Raw genomic sequence first — 20,783 nt, 5'->3', positions numbered from 1 at the left:
TCGACACTACAGGCGAGGAGGCTACTCTTGGACGGATGTTAGGGGTACCTAGCTTGTGTGTCGGAACCGTTGGGGAATGAGTTGAGACTCGAGGACATTCGGGTAGTCAGCGAGTTTCTGGATGTGTTTCCAAATAATTTACCCAGTTTACCTCCAGATCATGAGGTGGAGTTTGTGATAGAGTTGCTGCTTGGTAAGGCACCGATCTCTAAAGCTTCGTACCGGATGGCTCCAGTAGAACTTTGAGAGTTAAAGGAGCAGTTGCAGGAATTACTGGACAAGGGATTAATTCGACCTAGTGTTTCATCCTAGGGAGCTCCAGTATTATTTGTGAAGAAGAAGGACAGGTCGATGCGGATGTGCATTGATTACCGTGAGATTAACAAGGTGATAGTGAAAAATCGTTATCCTTTACCGCGTATAAATGATCTCTTTGACCAATTGCGGGGCACACGAGTCTTTTTGAAGATAGACTTGCGGTCAGGATATCATCAGAAGAGGGTTAGAGCAGAGGATGTAGCGAAGACAGCTTTTAGAACCAGATATGGCCACTATGAGTTCTTAGTCATGCCTTTTCGGTTGAAGAATGCACCGGTGGTGTTCATGGATCTGATGAACAAGATTTTCCATGAGTACTTGGATCGGTTTGTGGTGGTGTTAATTGATGACATTCCGGTATACTTGAGGAGTATGGAAAAGCACGTAAAACATTTGGGGTTAGTGTTACATATTCTGCGGGAAAAGAAGTTGTATGCTAAACTAAAGAAATATGAATTTTGGTTGAGTTAGATTGCGTTCTTAGGCCATGTGGTTACTGGGGATGGTATATCAGTTGATCCTAGCAAGATTGAAGCTGTGGTCGACTAGGTAAGGCTGAAGAATGTGTAGGAGGTTTGAAGTTTTCTAGGACTGGCGGGTTACTATCGTCGGTTTGTAGAGGGTTTCTCTAAATTGTCTAGACCTCTGACACGATTGACTAGGAAAGGAGTTCAGTTTGACTGGACTAGTGATTACGAGCAGTACTTCCAGGAGTTGAAGCACCGGCTGGTTACTGCTCTAGTGTTGACCATTCCTTCGGGGGATGGTGGGTTTGTGATTTATAGTGACGTGTCTATGAAGGGCTTGGGATGTGTGCTTATGCAACAGGGTAAGGTAGTAGCGTATGCTTCTCGACAATTGAAAGAGTATGAGAAGAATTATCCTACACATGATCAGGAATTGGCTGATGTTGTATATGCACTGAAGATTTGGCGACATTATCTGTACGGGGTGCAGTGTGAGATCTTCACTGACCATAAGAGTCTCAGGTATTTCTTCACGTAGAAGGAGTTAAACATGAGACAAAGGCCTTGGCTAGAGTTGATTAAGGACTACGATTGCACGATCAATTATCACCTAGGGAAGGCTAACGTGGTAGCTGATGCGTTGAGTCAGAAGTTAGGGCCTACGGCTGTATCTGCGGTTGTAACTCAGTATCACATTAGATGAGATTTGGAAAGCTCAGGTATAGAGTTGGTAGTTGGTGATCATCAGGCTTTTCTTGCTGGCCTGGTGGTCTAGCCAACTTTATTTGAGCATATAAAAGCCGCACAGGCTAGTGATGCAGAGTTGATAGAGGTTAGGGAAAAGGTACAACAGGGAATGGCTACAGAGTTTAACATCTCTAAAGAGGGTGTATTGAGGTTTGGGACCAGGTTGTGTGTTTCGAATGATGATGAGATCAGAAGGACGATTTTAGAGGGGGTGTATCGTTCTATGTATACAGTGCATCCTAGTAGTACAAAGATGTATCGGGACTTGCACGAGACCTTCTGGTGGTCTGGTATGAAGAGGTAGATTACTCAGTTCGTGGAGCAGTGTCTGACGTGTCAGCAGGTGAAAGCTAAACATCAGAGGCCAGTAGGGCCGTTGCAGCCTTTGCCTATTCCAGTATGGAAATGGGAGCATATTTCAATGGATTTTGTGATCGGATTGCCACCAGCACTTCACGGGCAGAATGCTATTTGGGTGATCGTAGATAGATTGACAAAATCTGCTCATTTCATACCGATGAAAGTTGGCTATCCTTTGAGTAGGCTAGCAGATTTCTATGTGCAGGAGATTGTGAGAATGCACGGAGTACTAGTGTCTATAGTACCGGATCGAGATCTAAGGTTTACTTCTCGATTTTGGATGAGCTTGTAGGAGGCATTGGGAATGAAGCTTACTTTCAGTACAGTGTTCCACCCCCACACTGATGGACAGTCAGAGAGGACAATAAAGATATTGGAAGATATGTTACGAGCATGTGTGTTAGACTTCGGTGGTAGCTGGATACAATTTATACCACTCGTAGAGTTTGCTTATAACAACAGCTTCCAGTTTAGTATCGGGATGGCACCGTTCGAGGCTTTGTATGGTCAGAGGTGTCGATCTCCTTTGTGTTGGGATGAGGTTGGTGAACGTCAGGTGTTAGGGCCTGAACTTGTGTAGCAGGCGTCTGAAAAGGTGGGTTTAATCCGGGAGAGGATTAGATCAGCTCAAAGTTGGCAGAAGAGTTATGCAGATGTTCGTCGCCGTGAGTTAGAGTTCGAAGTGGGAGGTAAGGTATTTCTGCGTATCGCTCCGATACAAGGGATGATTAGATTTGACTCACTCGAAAAATGAGCAGCTCGAAAGCTATCCCAAGTATAGGAGTTCTGTCGTGTAATATTTAGCCAAAGGGCTAGATCGTCTCCTCAGGGAATGCGTTTAATCTCCGATTTAACGTTCTCCCAATCAAAATTAAATTGCACTGAACTTAGTTCAGATTCGGGTTTTCAAGATGGTTCAATTTCACTTTTGATGAATTAAATGACACATAATTTAAAATCCTAAACTAACATGCACTAAATAAAAGAAAACAAGAATAGAAACCCTACGTCTACTTAAGGAAATACCTAATCGCGCATTATTAAAGATGACAACTACAAATAAGGAATTAAAACATGCAAAGGAAACTCAATCAAACACACACACGCGCAATAAAAATCAAATCTGCAACATGAACCAAAAATTATGAACCAAAATCACAATTTAAACACTGACTAAATACTGAACTTTTAATACGAGTCAAGAACTTGAACTGAAGGAACAAAACACGAACAAAGATCTTAATTTAACGAATCACAATAACACCTTTCTCCTTTTTTTATTATTATTATTTAAGAACTAGAATGGACATCACCAAATTAAGGTACAAAATCAAGCACTACCGATCCTAACACATACTCAATTAAAAGAAAAAGAAAATAAGTAAATAGATAAATAAATACTATAAGAAGAATAAAAAGCCTAAACAAATATCTCAATGAAAATTCGTACTTTAATAAAAAGTCTAAACAACAATCAAAGTCTAAAATAAAATTCAAACCAATTTAATTCAATGCTCAAACAATTAATACTAATAAAATAATCATAAAGAAAAGTTGAGAGAGAGAGAGAGAGAGAGAGAGAGAGAGAGAGAGAGAGAGAGAGAGAGAGAGAGAGAGAGAGAAGAGCTGTGCAGGGGCTGCTGTGCCGTGAAGCTGCTGCTGTGTTGGAGAAGCTGCTGCAAGCTGCGGGTATTGCTGCCGTGCCATGAGGGTCTACTGTGTTGCTGGTGTTGCAGCTATGCTGTGCGTGGGTGCTGTGCTGAAGGAGGACTGGAACAAAGGGCAAGGAAGAGAATAGGGAAAGGCAGAGCTAAGGAAGAACAGGGGAAGAAGGAAATGGAAACAGAGAAGGAACAAAGCAGAAAAAAAAAAAAACAAACTAAAGAAGAAGAAGAAGAAGAAGAAGAAGAAGGAGAAGAAGAAGAAGAAGAAGAAGAAGAGGGAAGAGAGGAGAATGGGGAGCCACGGGGGCTACCTCTGCAGGAAGAGGAAGAGAAGGGTTAAATAGGATAGGGGGGAAAGCCCTAGACCCGGATAGGAGACCCGACCCGAAAACTTGATCCAATTGGGGTTGACCCGAATTGCTATATTTTTTTTATTTTTTTCATTCTCTGTTCATCGCAAATCTGACTCTTCTAGAGCCCGTATCTCACAAAACTCAAAACACAAAATTTGTAGATAATCCTTTCCTCTTTCTCTAGAAATTTGAATCGTCTCGATCGGAGCTAAGATGGAAAAGTTATGCATGAAATACGAACAGGTATCGGTTTTGGTTCCCGGGAATTTTCCTATGACAAAAAAAATTACCAAAACTTCATAAATAGTGCAATAAAATTCAAGAATGATGATTTTGGCATTTTATTAAAATATTAAAAAATTTTGGACATTTAATTAAAAATATAAACCGTAAAACCTGGGTTAAGATGCCCAATTACGCAGTTTCGGCGCATAATCAAGATTCGGTAGGAAGGGCAAGCTAAGCCCAAGGTATATCGGACCATTCGAGGTACTTGAGTGAGTGGGTCTGGTAGCCTACAGAGTTGCATTACCTTCAGCACTTTCAAGGGTCCACGATGTGTTTAACGTATCCATGTTGAGGAGGTACGTGTTGGATCCTTCACATGTTATCAGTTATGATGAGTTGGAAATTAGGGATACTTTAGCATATGAGGAGATACATGTTCAGTTTCTAGACCGTAAAGTTCAAAAGCTTCGTACTAAAGAGATACCGTTAGTGAAGGTATTGTGGCGTAACCACGAGGTTGAGGAAGCTTCTTAGGAATTGGAAAAGAAAATACGCCGGAAGTACCCACAGTTGTTTTGAGCACTTGTACATGGCCCTACTGTGGGTTGGGATAGGTGGTTAGTTGTCGGAGTGTGAGTGTATTGTGAACTCCTGAGACCGTTGTATATGTAACCACGGTATTCCTCCGCCATATGTGAGGGTATGTATGTGTATGATGGGGCTACGCTGTAGTAGTCGCTAGTTTCTTGTTGGTATTTCGTGTGTATGTATTCAGTGTATGAGTTTGTGAATGAGAGATGGAAAATTTCGAGGAAGAAATTTTTGCAAGGAGGGGAGATTGTAAGAACCCGAACCGTGATAAATGGGTTTAAATAAATAAGAGAGGGGCAAATTGGGAATTTGGCATATTTCATCGATGAAACCAGATTTCGTGAACGAAGCCTTTGTTCTTCTCGTCGACGAAATTCAGAGACTCGTTGACGAGGAGAAGCCGAGGAGTCTCAAAAAAATCGGCGATCTCAGATTCGTTGACAAGGCCACCGATTTGTCAACGAAGTCAGTGAAAGATTCTTCGACGAAGGCACCATTTCGATGACAAATTGGGTCAGGTCAAAAGGCTATAAATAGAAATTTCCTTTACTTCCTCACTAAGAAAACTCAATATATCTCTCTCTCTCTAAAACTCTCCCTACACTCTCTCTCTCTCTAGATTTCTTTGCCGATCGTTGATGGAATCGGAAATCTGAAGTTACCACGAGGATCGTGTCTCTACAATTTCTACAGATCGGAATCTCGTTTTGGAGATTTTTGGGTTTTGGCGAAAAATTGAGGTAAGGCTCGGTTTTCAATTCTGATCTAGTAGTTTTGTAGGAAACAGTTATATGAGTATATTCTGTACTGTGATTTGTAGGTTTTGGAACTCAGTTCGCTGTTTAGGAGCCTTGGAGTTCAGGATTTGTTATTTAGGGAAAAGGTAAGGGGAACTGTGTTTATATCGGTTATTTTTGAAATCGGACTTAGTGGAACTGTGGTTCATGGTCCTATGTGTGTTTTAGCTACTCATTTGGGGGGATCTAACGGGGAAAACTATATGTTTTCCATTATTACAGTTTTGGGAAAAAGGAGGGCAACGGGCTGCATCCCTAGTTTTATTGAAAACCGAGGGTATATGTTGATTTATACTGTGATATTGGGATAGTCGTGCCTTGACTTATTTAAACTGTATTTGTTTGGAAAACCATGATTTAGATTTCCAAATGGGTGTGGTTTGTTTGGTTATATGAGCTTGTATCTTGGTGAAATAGGAACGGGGTTCCGAATTGTTCTAGGTTTGAAAATCCGACTTTTGCCGAAAAGTGCGCAATACCACTAGATTGGCTGGCTTTCGAGTCGAAGGGTGTATGAACACCAGATCTGCATTGGTTCAACGCTGATGCTATGCCAGGTTACTGGGAGCACTGGCGTTTGCTGAAGGGTGTGAAATATCACCAGACTGTCAGCGTTGGCCAAAGGGTGTGAAATACCACCAGATCACTGGCGTTTTCCGAAGGGTGTGAAATATCACCAGATTGCTGGCATTGGCCGAAGGGTGTGAAATACCACTAGACAGTTCGGCTTCGAGCCGAAGGGTGTGACGACACCAGATTGCTTGGTTTGCGAAAATACTGGAACTGTTTGATTGTTTTTGCTATTGATCCATGCATGTTAGTGTATCATGATAACACTCAAATGCCACACACCGATATAACCTGTGTTCTTCCTTACTAAGAGGTGTCTCACCCCTATTGTACGTAGATTTTTACAGGTTCTTGGAGTAACCGAAACTAACGTCCTGGTGTAGGGAGCGTAATGGCCGATGTACTGCGTTTAGCGCTTGGGTAAGTGTTAGGACTGTAATTTTGGTGGGTTTCCATTTTGAGATGTATTTGGGCACCCATTTGTACGTTTTGATAGAGTCATGTTCTGCTCTTGTATAGACTCTAGTATGGTACTGTATATGTTGTTATAGAATGACCATTTTTCGCTGCATATATGATTGTAATTGGATGTGTTTAGGGTGCCTGGGAACCCCACGGGGTTGGACCCTCATCCATTGTACTTTATCTTGGATGTTTGATCGGATACAGGGACATGTTAGATTATATTTTCACCCTTGGGTCCCATTTCAGGGTTCGGGGCGTGACAAAGACACACAAGAAGAGAAGAACACATCTTATTGAAAGAGAATAGAGAAACTTGAGCTGATTGATATATGATTGCCTACACTTCAACTTCTACTCATCGGGCTTGGGCAAATCAACTCAGAATCTTAAAGGGAACTCCCTTGCTCATCTTATTTTTCATTTTAGGATTGAGGTTTGATCATTTAAGTTAATATTTTCAAGAGTTTCTCAGCCCATCAATTGTTATTGAATATCGTTAGAAAAGTTTGATCTTGAGTGTGCACATATATATAAAAATTGCTTTTGAAAAAATCATTACTTGAGAAAGTTTTTTAGCTATTGGTTGATTGGTTTTTGATTCATTATATATATATTGTTCATAGAGCTTATTATTGAAAAATCTATTTTTGATTAAGTATTAAGAGATTGATCTTGAGCGTGCATATATATATATATTAAATCACTTTGATAAGATTACCACTTGAAAAGAGCTTTAGCTATTGATTAAATATTTTAGTTTCAAGTGATTTTTTCCATTCAAAGACTCGATACTTTTAATAGTACAAATCCACTTGATTAGATATCCTTGGAGTTCTTAAATACATATATTGTTGAAGGATGTTTTCCAAAATAGATCACATTGATTTTTGACCTTTGGAATACATATATATATTTGCATATTGCAAAGGTCATGTTGTGATTGAATATTTGAATGAAAGTTTTGTGATTTTGATTGATTTAAAATTCAAGACAAAGTTTTTATTAATAAGTTCACATCAAATATATTTGTGCATTTTTGAAAAGTGAACTAAGAACCCTAAAATTCTCCAAAGTGTTTTTAAATATATCATTACTTGGGAGTTTTTTTTGTTGAAAAGGGTTTTTTTTTTTTTTTTTTGTTGAAGCATATCATACATAAACGATTGTATCGTTTCATACATTCTGAGCTTCAAGTTATATCATATGTTAACGTATTAGGAATTTGAATTGTACTCACAAGCTTTTGTTTGGAAACATTTTTGAGTGTTTTTACAGATTCTATTGTATACATGGTTCAGTGTGTGAACCGGGGTTTGAGGAGAGAGCTGTATCTCTTGTAAGCAGCGGGTGAGGAGGAAGTTGTATCTCTTGTAAGCAGCATATTGTAAGAAAAGTTCCGTCCCAATTTAAGAAGTAGGGATTTTAGTGAAATCCTTGAGTGGTTGCTCAAGGTGAGGATGTAGGCCAAGTCGGCTGAATCTCGTAAAAACCGTGTTTGTCTTCTCTCTTCCCTTTACTCTTTACTTTCAGTACTACATTTAAATTGTTTATATTGCATGTATAGGTTGGATAGCATTGCACACAATTAATTGAGTAATAAGAACTCATTGATAAATATATAGTAGGGATTAAGTGATAAAAAAATTCAAAGTTTTTTATTAAATACCCAATTCACCCCCCCTCTTGGGATTACTCCTGATTCAACAAAAGGAATAAAACTTTGTAAACAATTGGGTCATACTAGTATTGACATTGAATGTGATTCGAAGATTGTAATAAATAGGATAAGATCCAGTAAATGCTTCTTGTGGTATTTGTGAGATTTTTGGGAGCAGCTTATTGGTTTATATGAGGGAGTAGACTTTTCTATAAATAACTTGTATAGAGAAGTAAATAAAGTGATTGATGCGTTGGTTCGATAAGGTACTATGGAGAGGAATAGTTTGTTTATAAATGGTAGTTAACTTTCTAGAGTAATAAAAAATTTGTATAAATTGGATAAGATGAGTACAACTTATATAAGATATGTTTAGTTGGTTTTCTTTTATGTGATTTGATGTGTGGGGTGTTTTATTAGTTGTTATGTTCATGTTTAACTTTGTTTGGATTTGTAGTCTTGTTTTGGTTGGATGTTGGTGTTTTTTTTTTTGGGAAACCTTTAATTTTTTCTATCTGTAATCTTCCAATGCTTGTCTTGTAACCGCGGTATTTTTCCGCCAAAAGTGAGAGTATATTAATAAATAAATGGAAGTACTGCCCTATACCCCCCCCCCCGGGGCGGGGGCAGCCCCCTCCCAAAATTTCACAAACATTACTTTAATGAAAGGCGACTTTTCTGACAAATTCGTTTCTAGCCTCCTATTTAAGTTTTTTATCCTTGCACCGCCTAAAAAATAGTGAGGATGGTGGTGTGTTGGCCTTTTAGAATGATGGTGATTGTAAGTGAGGTAAGGATAATGAAAACACAGTTAGTGTACGTATAAAATTATAGAGAGAGATGTGACAATTTAAAATGTGTGATTAGCATTAATATCATAATATGTAGATTAATCTATTCTTAAAACCAATTTTCTAATTTTGGCATGTACGCATTTGTAAGGAATTTCTCTACTTTTTGCATTTTTCTTTACTCTTCAATTCTCTTTCTTTGAGGGGTTACCCTTTTTCACGCATAAATACTTCAATTTAGACTTATTTACAATGATTCATGCATGCTACGGACAAGAAATTTTCCCATCCAATCTGAACTCTACAATGGAGTTTCGATAATCCATTTTAAATATTCCATACTTTTTACTTTCTTTTAAAGAAATTAAGACTAATACCTAAAATATGAAAATTTAAAACTGGTAACAATTCAAGCATCTCTTAATAATGAGCAAAAAAGTGAGGAAATGAATGGAGTGGTCATTGTCTGCAGACTGCAATGGGCCAAAAGTAGAAATATGGAAAGAATTGAAAATGCCGTGACTGTTTGAAATTGGGTGGATGCATGAAGGCAGGCATATATCCTGTAGTCTGGGTATAAATTTTTGGAGGCTACCTCTCTCATTGGGTTCGTTCGTTATCGGTTCTTCACATCCCCATCCGGCATCCCCATGCCCGCCCATGTGCATTATATTCACGATGCTGCCAATAATTACAAAGAGATGTAAAATAGGTTCAATTCATTTAAATTGGATTTAGATTTAATAAAAGATGATCTATTTATAAACAAGTCAACTTAAACTTGACTCATTTAATAAACGAGTTAGACGAGTTTAATTGGATAATCATTAGTAATTCATTTAATATATATATATATATATATATATATTATGTTAAAAAAATTACTAATTAAAGAGATATATGATTTTCTGTATTTTATGTTTTTTTTTACTAAGACATTGATAAATAAAATAAAAAATATTATTTTTTCTGAAAAAAAATAAATATCATTTTAAATGAAATATTTTAAAAACTTTAAAAAAAATAAATTATTTTTTTAACGAGTTCTTAATGGGTACTTATCTGTAATCCATTAACTGGTTTTGTCATTGCTATCCTTTAAGGGTTTCTTGCCAGATGCACCATATATATATATATCCATCACAGCACATCACCTGTTAACTGTCACCGTAGAGAGAAATAGATAGACACTGCGGTGAAGTGATAATGAAGATAAAGTCAGCCGACAAGAAGAATTGAAATTTGAACCTATTTTTGTTGTAGACTTATTGCATGCACGCGTCCCCGCCGGCGTTAATTATTAGGCTACAGCGGGAATTGAACGCTTTGCCAAACCATGCCAATAACAACATTGATTTACCGGCTACTCACTTATTTTATTTCTGATGTGATTAGATTGATCGACTATAATTACTACTAATAAATTAATTCTCTACCAACCCTCGTGTTTAAAGAATAAATAATTATGATGGGTGTTGTTTCGATTAGGAGTCCATAAACTTGTATACAAAGATGAATAGAAATTTAATCTAAAAACTTAAACTTACTAGATTTTAAATTCAATCATATATATAAACACCTATCATCCACTCATATTTTTCAATTAATAATGTCTAATTATCTTGTGATTGATAATTTAATAAACACATATGTTGAATCTAACTGCTCATACAATATTATTCTACTAAATAAAGGCACACATGTTAGGAAAACGTAAGTATTTTTCTTTTCTGAGCTGTCACCTTCTCGATCATATGCAATTTGACAACCGGCTATTTAGGTACGAATGCAAATACATATGTGTGCGTGTGTTGGGAGAGGGGTGGGGGAAGATATTTACTTCCCTCTAGGTGGAGATGGAGATATTTTTAAAGATACAGACAAGAGAGGGAGTGGGAGTGGTAGGAAAGGTGAACATTGCAAAGCACCCGAAACTCTTCCACTTTAATTTTCTGTGAAAGGGATATGTTAATGTAGAAGATGGAGAATAATTAAGTTTGGAGATAAGTGGGCGAGGTGGATTTTGGGCATTATCAAATTAGAACCTTTTATCCAAAAAGCACTGATTTTCCTCGAGCACTCTTGCAAGAAGCATATACTTGTGTGAATTATATATGATTGGGGCTCTCAGCATCACCCAGTTCTCCCTGTAGGAATAAGCAAGAGAGAGAGAGAGAGAGAGAGAGAGAGAGAGAGAGAGAGAGAGAGAGAGAGAGAGAGGGTACCCTATTCTTCAAGGAATAAGGAGAGAGAAAGAGAGGGGTCGCCATCTTTGTCATGGAGATCAAAAGGGCTTCAAACATTCAAAGAATTCAGCCAGCCATGACAAGCTCTTTTTAATTTGACTATTGTTTTTATTAGTGTTTATTATTTATTCAAGTGCTCGTGTCCAAATTAATATATTAGTCTTATATTGTTTTTTTCTCGGTAGTGGTAGGCCTTATTTATTTATATATATAATGGCCTAAGAGGTAACCTGCTCATCTTCTATTTTATATCCTTTTTCATCTTTTTGCAATATTAAAATTTGATATTTTTGACTCAAAAGTTACAACTTCTAAAGACTTATTTATTGCAGAAAATATTTTCCATTTTTAGTTTTTTAATAATTATAAAAAGTAACTGTAAACTTTCTCTATTTTTTAAGATTTACATTAAAAATTAGAAAATAAAGAGTTTTCTTAGAAAATGAGTTAAATATTTTCTCAATTTTCATGTAATTACAAAAATCACGTTTTCTATTTAAAAAATAAAATAAAATAATTTAAGAATAAAAATCTAGAAAATAATAATAAAAACTTTTCGCCAAGTTTTCCAATAAATTCAAATTAAAAATTGAGAAATTAACAAGATGGTATATTTATAATTATTTAAAATTTTGAAAATAAAAAATAAATATATTTTTCTCGAGTGCCATAACTTTTCGTTGTTTTTCAATTTTTTACTAAAAATATAATAAAATTAAGAGATAAACCTAAATTTTTAATGAATTTTTTCAAAAAAAAAAATTTTCATAGCAAGACATGCCTTATATATTGTTACTAGGCTAGTGACCTACATACACCTCATTGTCATATACACATTCCACACTAAACCTAATTAATTGGCCTACACAAGCCACAAAGCATAAAACTAAACTCTACACAGACATATATATTAAAAATACAAAGTAGAAAATACGATGAAGAAAAATTATACACGAGACCTATTCTTATATGTTTCCATGTGCGTATATTTTATATATTAAATATAAGACGAATGAATTTTACATTTACTAATATCAGATAAATAACGGGAGAGAACCATTTTCTGGTTCCTACATAGTTAAAATTTAGAAAAGAAATAGACAGTCAACAGATTCCATTTATAATCAACTGAAAAGTGGTAAAATTGGGATATATCAATTGTAATGGCTCAAAAGTATCTCATCTGCCTTCCACCACTTTGGTGTGTAGATTTTGTCAGGTCATATAAAAGTAGGCAGTGGCTGAGTTTAAGTTTTAAACGTTTTAGGCTTCAATGGGATAGCTTGGAATTTTCTTGATTTGGAGACTACAGGGAACCCAACCCACGACCTGCACTGCTAGGGAATGGATGCTTTTGGAAATGTTCTCTCACTCTCGGTCTCTGTCCCTTGATAAAGTTGTTTTATTTCTATCTTCTTGAAAACATGTTGACAAAATTGGATAGGCAAGTAGGTGGTAAAATGGATTAATCGGTCAGATTTGGATGAATATAAATGGATAGGGGTTAAACATGTTCGGTTCGGATTGATCGATTTATTAACAAATGACTAATATATAAATTTAAATTCGTCCGTTTAATAAACGAATCATAAACGGTAGAAGTTAAATGAGTTTGAGTTTGAGTTGACCCGTTTAATATGAGTAACTAATATATAAACTCAAACTCGTCCATTTAATAACGGGTCATAAACAGGTACCTATTAATAACCCGTTTAAAAATATAATTTATTTATTTTTAATTTTTTAAAGCATTTTATATAAAGTGACATGTCTTTTAAAAAATAGCACTTTATTTTATGTATTAATATCTTAACAAAAAAACATAAATATAGAAAATAGTACATTTTTTAATTAATAATTTTTTAATGTAGTGTATATATATATATATAATTAAACAAGTCACCTGCAGGTACCCAATCCAAATTTGCATAACTCGTTTATTAAACGGGATTGAGTTTGAATTGACCTGTTTATGAACAGTTCACTTTCTACTAAATCCAAACCTGATATAAACGGATGAGTCATGCATCACTTATTGAATTTCGATCCGTTTTGTCATATCCCTACAAACAAGTTAGAAATTTAATTCGGTAAAAAGTTGCTTCCAACAGTTTTAAGAAACAGTTGCTTTTATAATTGGAAAAAAGAAAAAGAGAAAAAACATAAAATATGCACTGCTACATGCATTTTCATACCCCTATTAAGTATCATTTTTCATTCATTAAAAACGTACTTGATTTAGGTATAGAGCACGATGCAATCCATGTCCCATTATATTCTCTTTTTATTATTTGGATCAAAGCTTTGGTTGAGAAAAGGCAAAGAAAGAATTCATTTTCTGCCTTTCTCAATAGCAAATACTATTAAAAATAAAAATTTATTTTGATATGATTGAAAGTTAAAAAAAATCAAGCGTAAATGGTGTGTACTATCATATTTTTATTGACCAATTTGGTATATTTTTTATTTTATTTTTCTTACTTAATAAACAAACATGAAAAAGTGAATTTCTTCCCATTTTCCTTTCCACTTATTTTTCAAATTTTAAGGAGACACTTAAGATTAGAATTCATAACTTTACATATAAAAGTCTCAAATTATGTAATTTAAATAGCAAATAGAGTTTAATAATTATACATATCTTTTTTACTATTTGATTTTTAGGAGATTTATACTCCTATAGGGGCTTGTAACTTGTTTGAAATTTAAACTATGTAATTTAAATAGCAATTAGAGTTCACAGGCATTTTGAAATTGCTGGAGAATTTTCCTAGCTCTTTCTTAACTATTGAAAGATATTTCTGATTTTTAAAATCCGTTTTTTATCTGACTTAGTTTAATAATTTTTTTAAATCTCTTTTAAAATTATTTCATTTTTGAATATTTGTTGTGCTGCGATAATGAGAGGAAGGGTCGGTACACGTTCCATCAAATCAGAAGAGAGACTTGGTAGGAAGGATAAGGTGGGCGGAGTGTTGACTGACAAATGTTTAAACATAGTTGAAGCGAGGAGGAGAAGTGGGACTGAGCATACGGCTCATGCGCTTGTTTGGGAGTGGGATTTTAATGAGCAAAAGCTGTTCTTGGGGTCCTCATGAGGCCACCGGCCATTGGCCTTGCTAGAAGCTTCTATATGCCTATCTATCTCTGTTTAAATGTATATGGTGTAGTGTTTCTTCAAGAAACTTATCTTCCTCCATTTCCCACGGCTAACATTTCTTACTTTGGTCAACATCTCTCATCATACCATCATCATCTTGATTGGGGTTCCAACCTTAAAAAAGATAAGGTCCTCATGATATCACAATTGAATTGAGATGATAAGTTGTATTTGTACATACATTGAAGTTCCCATGATCCAAAGTGGAGGTACCAATGTACATATAGAGAGGGAGGTCAAAAGCTTATTCTTATATTTTCATAAAATTTATTTTTATTTATAGACTTCTTATCGGTGTATTAAATAATATTTTTTTAAAGTATGATTTTGGATTTTGAACTATTGAATTGAGCTTACTATAATTATCGCAATATCCTCGAGAAAGGTTCAGAATAGCGAGAGATACTAATATTAGAAGTTCAATGGAATCACAATTAACCTATTATTTTTCTAGGTTTGGATTATTATTATTTAAAAAAAAAAAAAGAGCGGCTCCTCTTATCTTTATTAGAAAATTCTTCACTTATGGCGGAGAAATACCGTGGTTCTAACTTTTGAGACTTGGGGACAATAAAATCAAACCCCAAGACTCTAAAACTAACTTAACTAACTTATTTAAAACTAATAAACCAAATACCAAACAAATAAATAAGAACTAAACAACTATAAGTGGAAACCAAACAAAACTCTGAAAGATAGCACAAAGCATCACGAGCGCAAGGAAGGAAATCCCAACAGATCCAATCAAATCATTCCTCTGACTTGCTATGGAAGATCATCCTAGCAACTATATGATCGAGATATACCAGATTCACCCTGCTTGACAAAGAAATCCGCACTTTTATTTGTGTCCCTGTAAACATGTTCCACTTTGTCTTGTATGCCTCTCAATGCTAACACAAACTCTTCCCACAATTCTCATAAGTTCCAAGTCGAACACTTCCCAAAATTAATCCACTGAACCAACAAAGTAGAGTGCCAGGCAATCTCCACTTGATCAAATCCAAGATCTTTGCATAGATTAATTCCTATAATAATCGCTTTCAATTTAGCCATATTATTAGTTTCATAACCCAGTAATGTGGAAAAAGCTGCTTTAAACAAACCTCTTTCATCACTTATCACCTTCACTACCACAATTACCTGGGTTACCTCTACAGCTTCCATCTACATTCAACTTATCTCAACTTATCCTAGGTTTACACCATCTGACTACACGAGGAAGACGAATCCTCACATTTTTTACTTGAATATTATAAGCAAGAAGGACTGCAATATCCGTGCAAGAAACAGGTGCACATTTAGTTAACTTGTTCGAAATGGATCTCAGCCAATATTTAATATCAAGTCACACAGTTCTCACTGAATCATGAATTGATTCTATCCTAACTCTACATCGACGAGACCAAAGTCTCCAAATGATGAGACAAGGAATGAGACCTACCAAAATCTCTAACTGTGAGGCTCGTCTTGTACAACTAAACCAGACATTAACTCTGGCTTTCCATGTATTCGTTGCCATACAACTAACACCCAACGTCACTACTGCTTGTTTCCATACCTCCTGAGCAAAAGATCCCATACAAAACACATGGTCTAGAGATTCAATCTTGGCATTTGAACAACAATCACACCGAGAGGCCATCTGAATACCTACTTCTTTAATACAAGTATCGATCAGAAGATAAGAGAACCAAGACTTCCACATACAAATTGACACCCGTTTTGGCAACATAGGATCTCAGATCCATTTTGTAACTAAGAATTCCTCCTTACGCTCCCTTATAATTTCCCAAGCACTTGTCATGGTAAATTTCTCATCTATTGAAGGTTCCCAAATTACTACATTTAGACCCTCCTTGCTAGAAATAGCAGAGTTCATTACTTCCTCAGCCTAATCTTCACCCAACAGATCCACTAATAAATCAACATTCTACCCATCTATATCTCAACAATCTCGTGTTCATAACTTATAGTTTTTGATTTCCTGAACCTTAGCACAAAGGGGACCGGAGGCTAACCATCGATCAAACTAGAAAGAGGCCGACCCTTCTTTAAGTTGAACACGAACATGATCTAATACTTTAGGTATCACACGAACAATCGATCTCCAAAATCTGGTTCTTTTATCTGGCTTCATTTCTCTTAAGTGATGTCTGTTATTCAAATACATGACTTTAAAGAATTGAGTCCACAGATTATCCATAGTTAACAATCTCTACACAAACTTCATATGCAATGATTTTTTTACTTCCTCAAAATCCCTAAATCCCTAATACTCAAACCACCTCACAAACAAGCTTACACATATTAGGCCAGGAACACCATTTCCTTTTCCTTTTATCATTTACTTCACTCCAAAAAAATTCGATAAAATAGAATTTATCTTTGTGAATACAATATTAGGAATGTCCATTGCCGCCAATTGATGAACCACCATTGATGATAATACATGCTTAATTAAAATTAAGAGGCCCCTTTGAGATAAAAGCTTAAATTTCCAACCCGTTATCTTTTTCCTCAATTTAGCAACTAGGGGCTCTAAAATACTGGTCGTAAAACGACCCGATACCAAAGGAACATCCAAGTATGTAGTAGGGAACCCTCCTTCCGCAAAGCTAGTCATCCTTAACAAGGATCTCTTTTGAGCATAAGTAATTCTCTTTGACAAAAAAATACTTGACTTGTATTTATTTATCATTTGACCAGACCAATCCTCATATTTTTTAAGAGTCTCGATAAGCATTCGAATGGAACTTCTCTTACCATTGGCAAAAATAAGAATGTGTTAGCTTTACCGTGATCCCAAGAGGGGGGTGAATGGGTATTTTTAATATTTAAGCCCTAGGTAAATCTCCTACCAGCAGTATATTCACAAACCTATGGACAATCTAGTGTAAGTAATGTAAATCAGTTGTAATATGTATCAGTAATTAAATAAAGCAACTAATTAGCAATACAAGCACTAGAAAGCAGTAAAGTAAGAGTGACACATATAAATGTTATTGAGGTTCGGTCAATTGCCTATGTCCTCTCCTTGGCTAATGAGCTCAGGGATTACCACTATAATTGCCCACTTAAACAGGTGAAGCGGCACCTAACAAACCAGGTCAATTAGCATAGGGCTGACCTCAACTTTTACAACCAATCCATATCAGGCAGGATTACCGCCCTCTCAGGCCATGCCTGGAAATGCAACAGTATTCTCTCAAACTGATGGTACAAAGATAATGCTTTCACATAAAATAGATATGTACCCAAATACACGCATTCACATACACATCAATGATATGGATATAGAGTAAGCTCAGTGATGCAAGTTTTTGTGCAATCAACACCCAATATAATATGATCAGTATGATGCTTAAGAGTATTCAACACAAGCAATATCTTGGAATCTAAACAGAGTACTTCAATAGCAAATCAATATTTCAAGGATACGAATCAAATAATCAAACTAGTTCAAAAGAGTTTTCTTTAATGTAATATGCACAATATTAGTTTGAAAATACTTGCTTGTTTGAAAAATCTTTGCACAAAAAAAACCAAGCTATTGGACACTTGCAACAAGATGCAAATATCCTAAGCTTCCTTGATTTATCCCCACACAAGATTTATAATATAAAAATTCGTGGGATAAACTTAAGTTAAACTCCCTGAAACAATATCTCAATCACACGAGCAAGTGGGAGTATTTAGCAAGATTTAGTAATCACAATCACACAAAGAGAGCTCTCACACTCTTATAATATATCAAAGGAATGGAAATTTGAGAGAATTTGGCCAAAAGGTATATTTTCAAAAGAGAGGATATTTTGACTAATCTATTTGCTAATTCTTATCTAATATTGCAAATGAAATCATATTTATAGCAATTGATAAAATTATAACCTGTTGGGACATATTGGGAATAATTAAAAAAGTCTCAAATGGTTAAAATACAATCAGCCCAAATTAACCATGTTTTACCGCAGTTAAATTAATTTTAACCGGCCGAGGTTCGGGTGGCTAAACCTAAGTTTGGTCGCCCGACAAGACTCAATAATAAATTTTATTAAACTTATTTTGGTCGCCCAGTTTCACGTTCGGAGACCTGAATCAAAGTCAATAGCATTGCTTCATAACTTCGGGTGACCGATCCTATGTTCGGTGGCCCGAATTCATGTGTTCAATCGCCTAAGGTTCTTTTTGAACTAAAACAGTCAGTCACTCGAGTTGGTGGACTGTCCCTTTTGAGGGGTTCAAGCGCCCGTGGAAAGTATGCATGTTATAGATCAGTTGCACAAGAGCCCTGGTGAACTGTTGACTTGTCAACAGTTCGGGCGCCTGAGGAGTTTTAAACACTAGAGGTTCGGTCACCCGAGCCCTCTCAATATCCTGATATTTGTTCAATTTAAAGGCACAATTTTAACACTCCTATATATTGTATGATATGTGTGTGAGTGTTCGGACCTAGAGTCTTTCTATGGTCTTGTTGAGCTTACCATATATCTTATATGCATGATGTGCAGGTAAGGTAAATACAGACCACATTCTAAGTTACTATTATAGACCCATATTACAATCATTGAATTTACAATTACAAATTAAAGTTCTTCAAGGTCTTCTGGTTGCTTCAAGTGTAAAAGTTTTCAGGGTCTTCTGGTTGCTTCAAGTGTTATTCCTTGGGATATTCATTAAGCCTGCACAAACACTTGACAATCATCAAATACTAGTATTTGTCATTATCAAAACCGGGTGCAACCTACAAGGTCAACATAATGTCATCCGCATAGAGATGGTGAGATACCAAAGGCACCCTACAAGGATGATCGCAAGCCTCTATCTTATTCTCTATAAAATTTTTATTTAGAAGCTGAGAAAGAACTTCCTGAAAAATAATAAGTAGACAAGGAGATAGAGGATCTCCTTGGCAAAACCCACAACAAGTTTTAAAGAAATCTTTATAAGTGTCATTCATCATAATTGAGAACCAAGGAGAGGAAACACATTCCGCCACTAAACCACAGAATCTTCATGAGAATCCAAAGCTTTTTAGAACCAAGTTAAAAAAATCTCAATCGACCCTATCATATGCCTTAGCCATGTCTACTTTGATCATTATATTTCCACCATTAGACTTCTTATGCAGAGAATGAACCATTTCTTGTGCCAATGAAATATTTTCAAATATACTTCTACTAGGAATGAAAGCTCCCTGCTTCGGAGAAATCAATGCAGACAATAAACCAGTCATCCTTGCAACAATAATTTTTGAAAATTTTTTGTAAATAACACTACAAAGACTAGTATGCCTAAACTTGTCAAAACTCTAGGGATTCTGAAATTTTAGTATTAGAACAATGTAAGATGCAGAATAAAATCTAGGAAGAGGAGACCCAACAAAAAAATTTCTAGCTACATCGATCACCTCTTCTTTTACAATATCCTAACAATCATGAAAAAAAGCCGAACCAAAACCATTCGGACTTGGGCCCTATTTCTTGGGATAGAAAGAAGAGCATCCCTTACCTCCACCTCGGACGGTGCACAACAAAGAGCAATATTCTCCTCTTTATAAACCATAGGAGATATTATATCAACAAGGTCAGTTGTTCGATTGGGGCCTACACCTGTTAAGAAAGTTCGAAAATACCTTATTGCACCCTCATGAATAATCTCCATAAAATTCAACACCTCTTCATTCGAAAGTTTAAATGAATGAATCATAGTCTTCTTCCTATTTTGGTTCACAAATATATGAAAGAACTTTGTATTGTTATCCTTCGCCTCTAACCACTTATTTTTGGATAGTTGAAAAAAACGAATCTCCTCCCTCTTTCCCATGCTTCCAACTCGAGTTTAGTAAGGAAGAAATCTTCCTCCATTTCTGGCGAATACCCTTCCTAAAGCTGAGCCTCTAGAACCACCATACTTTCCTCCAATTTTTTAATGTTCTGAAGCACATGTCCAAAAAACTGTTTGTTCCAGTTTCGGAATTGCAACTTTCGTATGCTTCAATTTAGCAGCAAGTCTAACTAAACCCATGTCATGTGATTCCTCCCTCCAGGCTTCCTCCACTCAAGACTTAAAAGACTGATGAGTGCTCCACATATTTTGATACCTGAAGGGAGAAGGACCATACCGATGCAAATTTCTATGAAGTCAATTTAATCAATGGGTTATGATCTGAAGTCCTCCTCTTTCCATACTCAAAATAAATATTTGGCAAAGATTGGAGAAGATTCTAATTATAGAGGACCCTATCCAATTTTGCCCAACTCCAAGAATTTCCACTATGACCATTACACCAAGACATGCTGCTGCCATCACCAACCAAATCCATAAGACCATAGTTGTCCAAGCAAGTATTAAATTCTTCCCTAGCAG

The sequence above is a fragment of the Malania oleifera genome, chromosome 8, assembly GCF_029873635.1.
Source record: "Malania oleifera isolate guangnan ecotype guangnan chromosome 8, ASM2987363v1, whole genome shotgun sequence".
NCBI lineage: Eukaryota > Viridiplantae > Streptophyta > Magnoliopsida > Santalales > Ximeniaceae > Malania > Malania oleifera.
The sequence above is the reverse complement of the archived record's forward strand: the minus strand, read 5'-3'. Positions refer to the sequence as shown.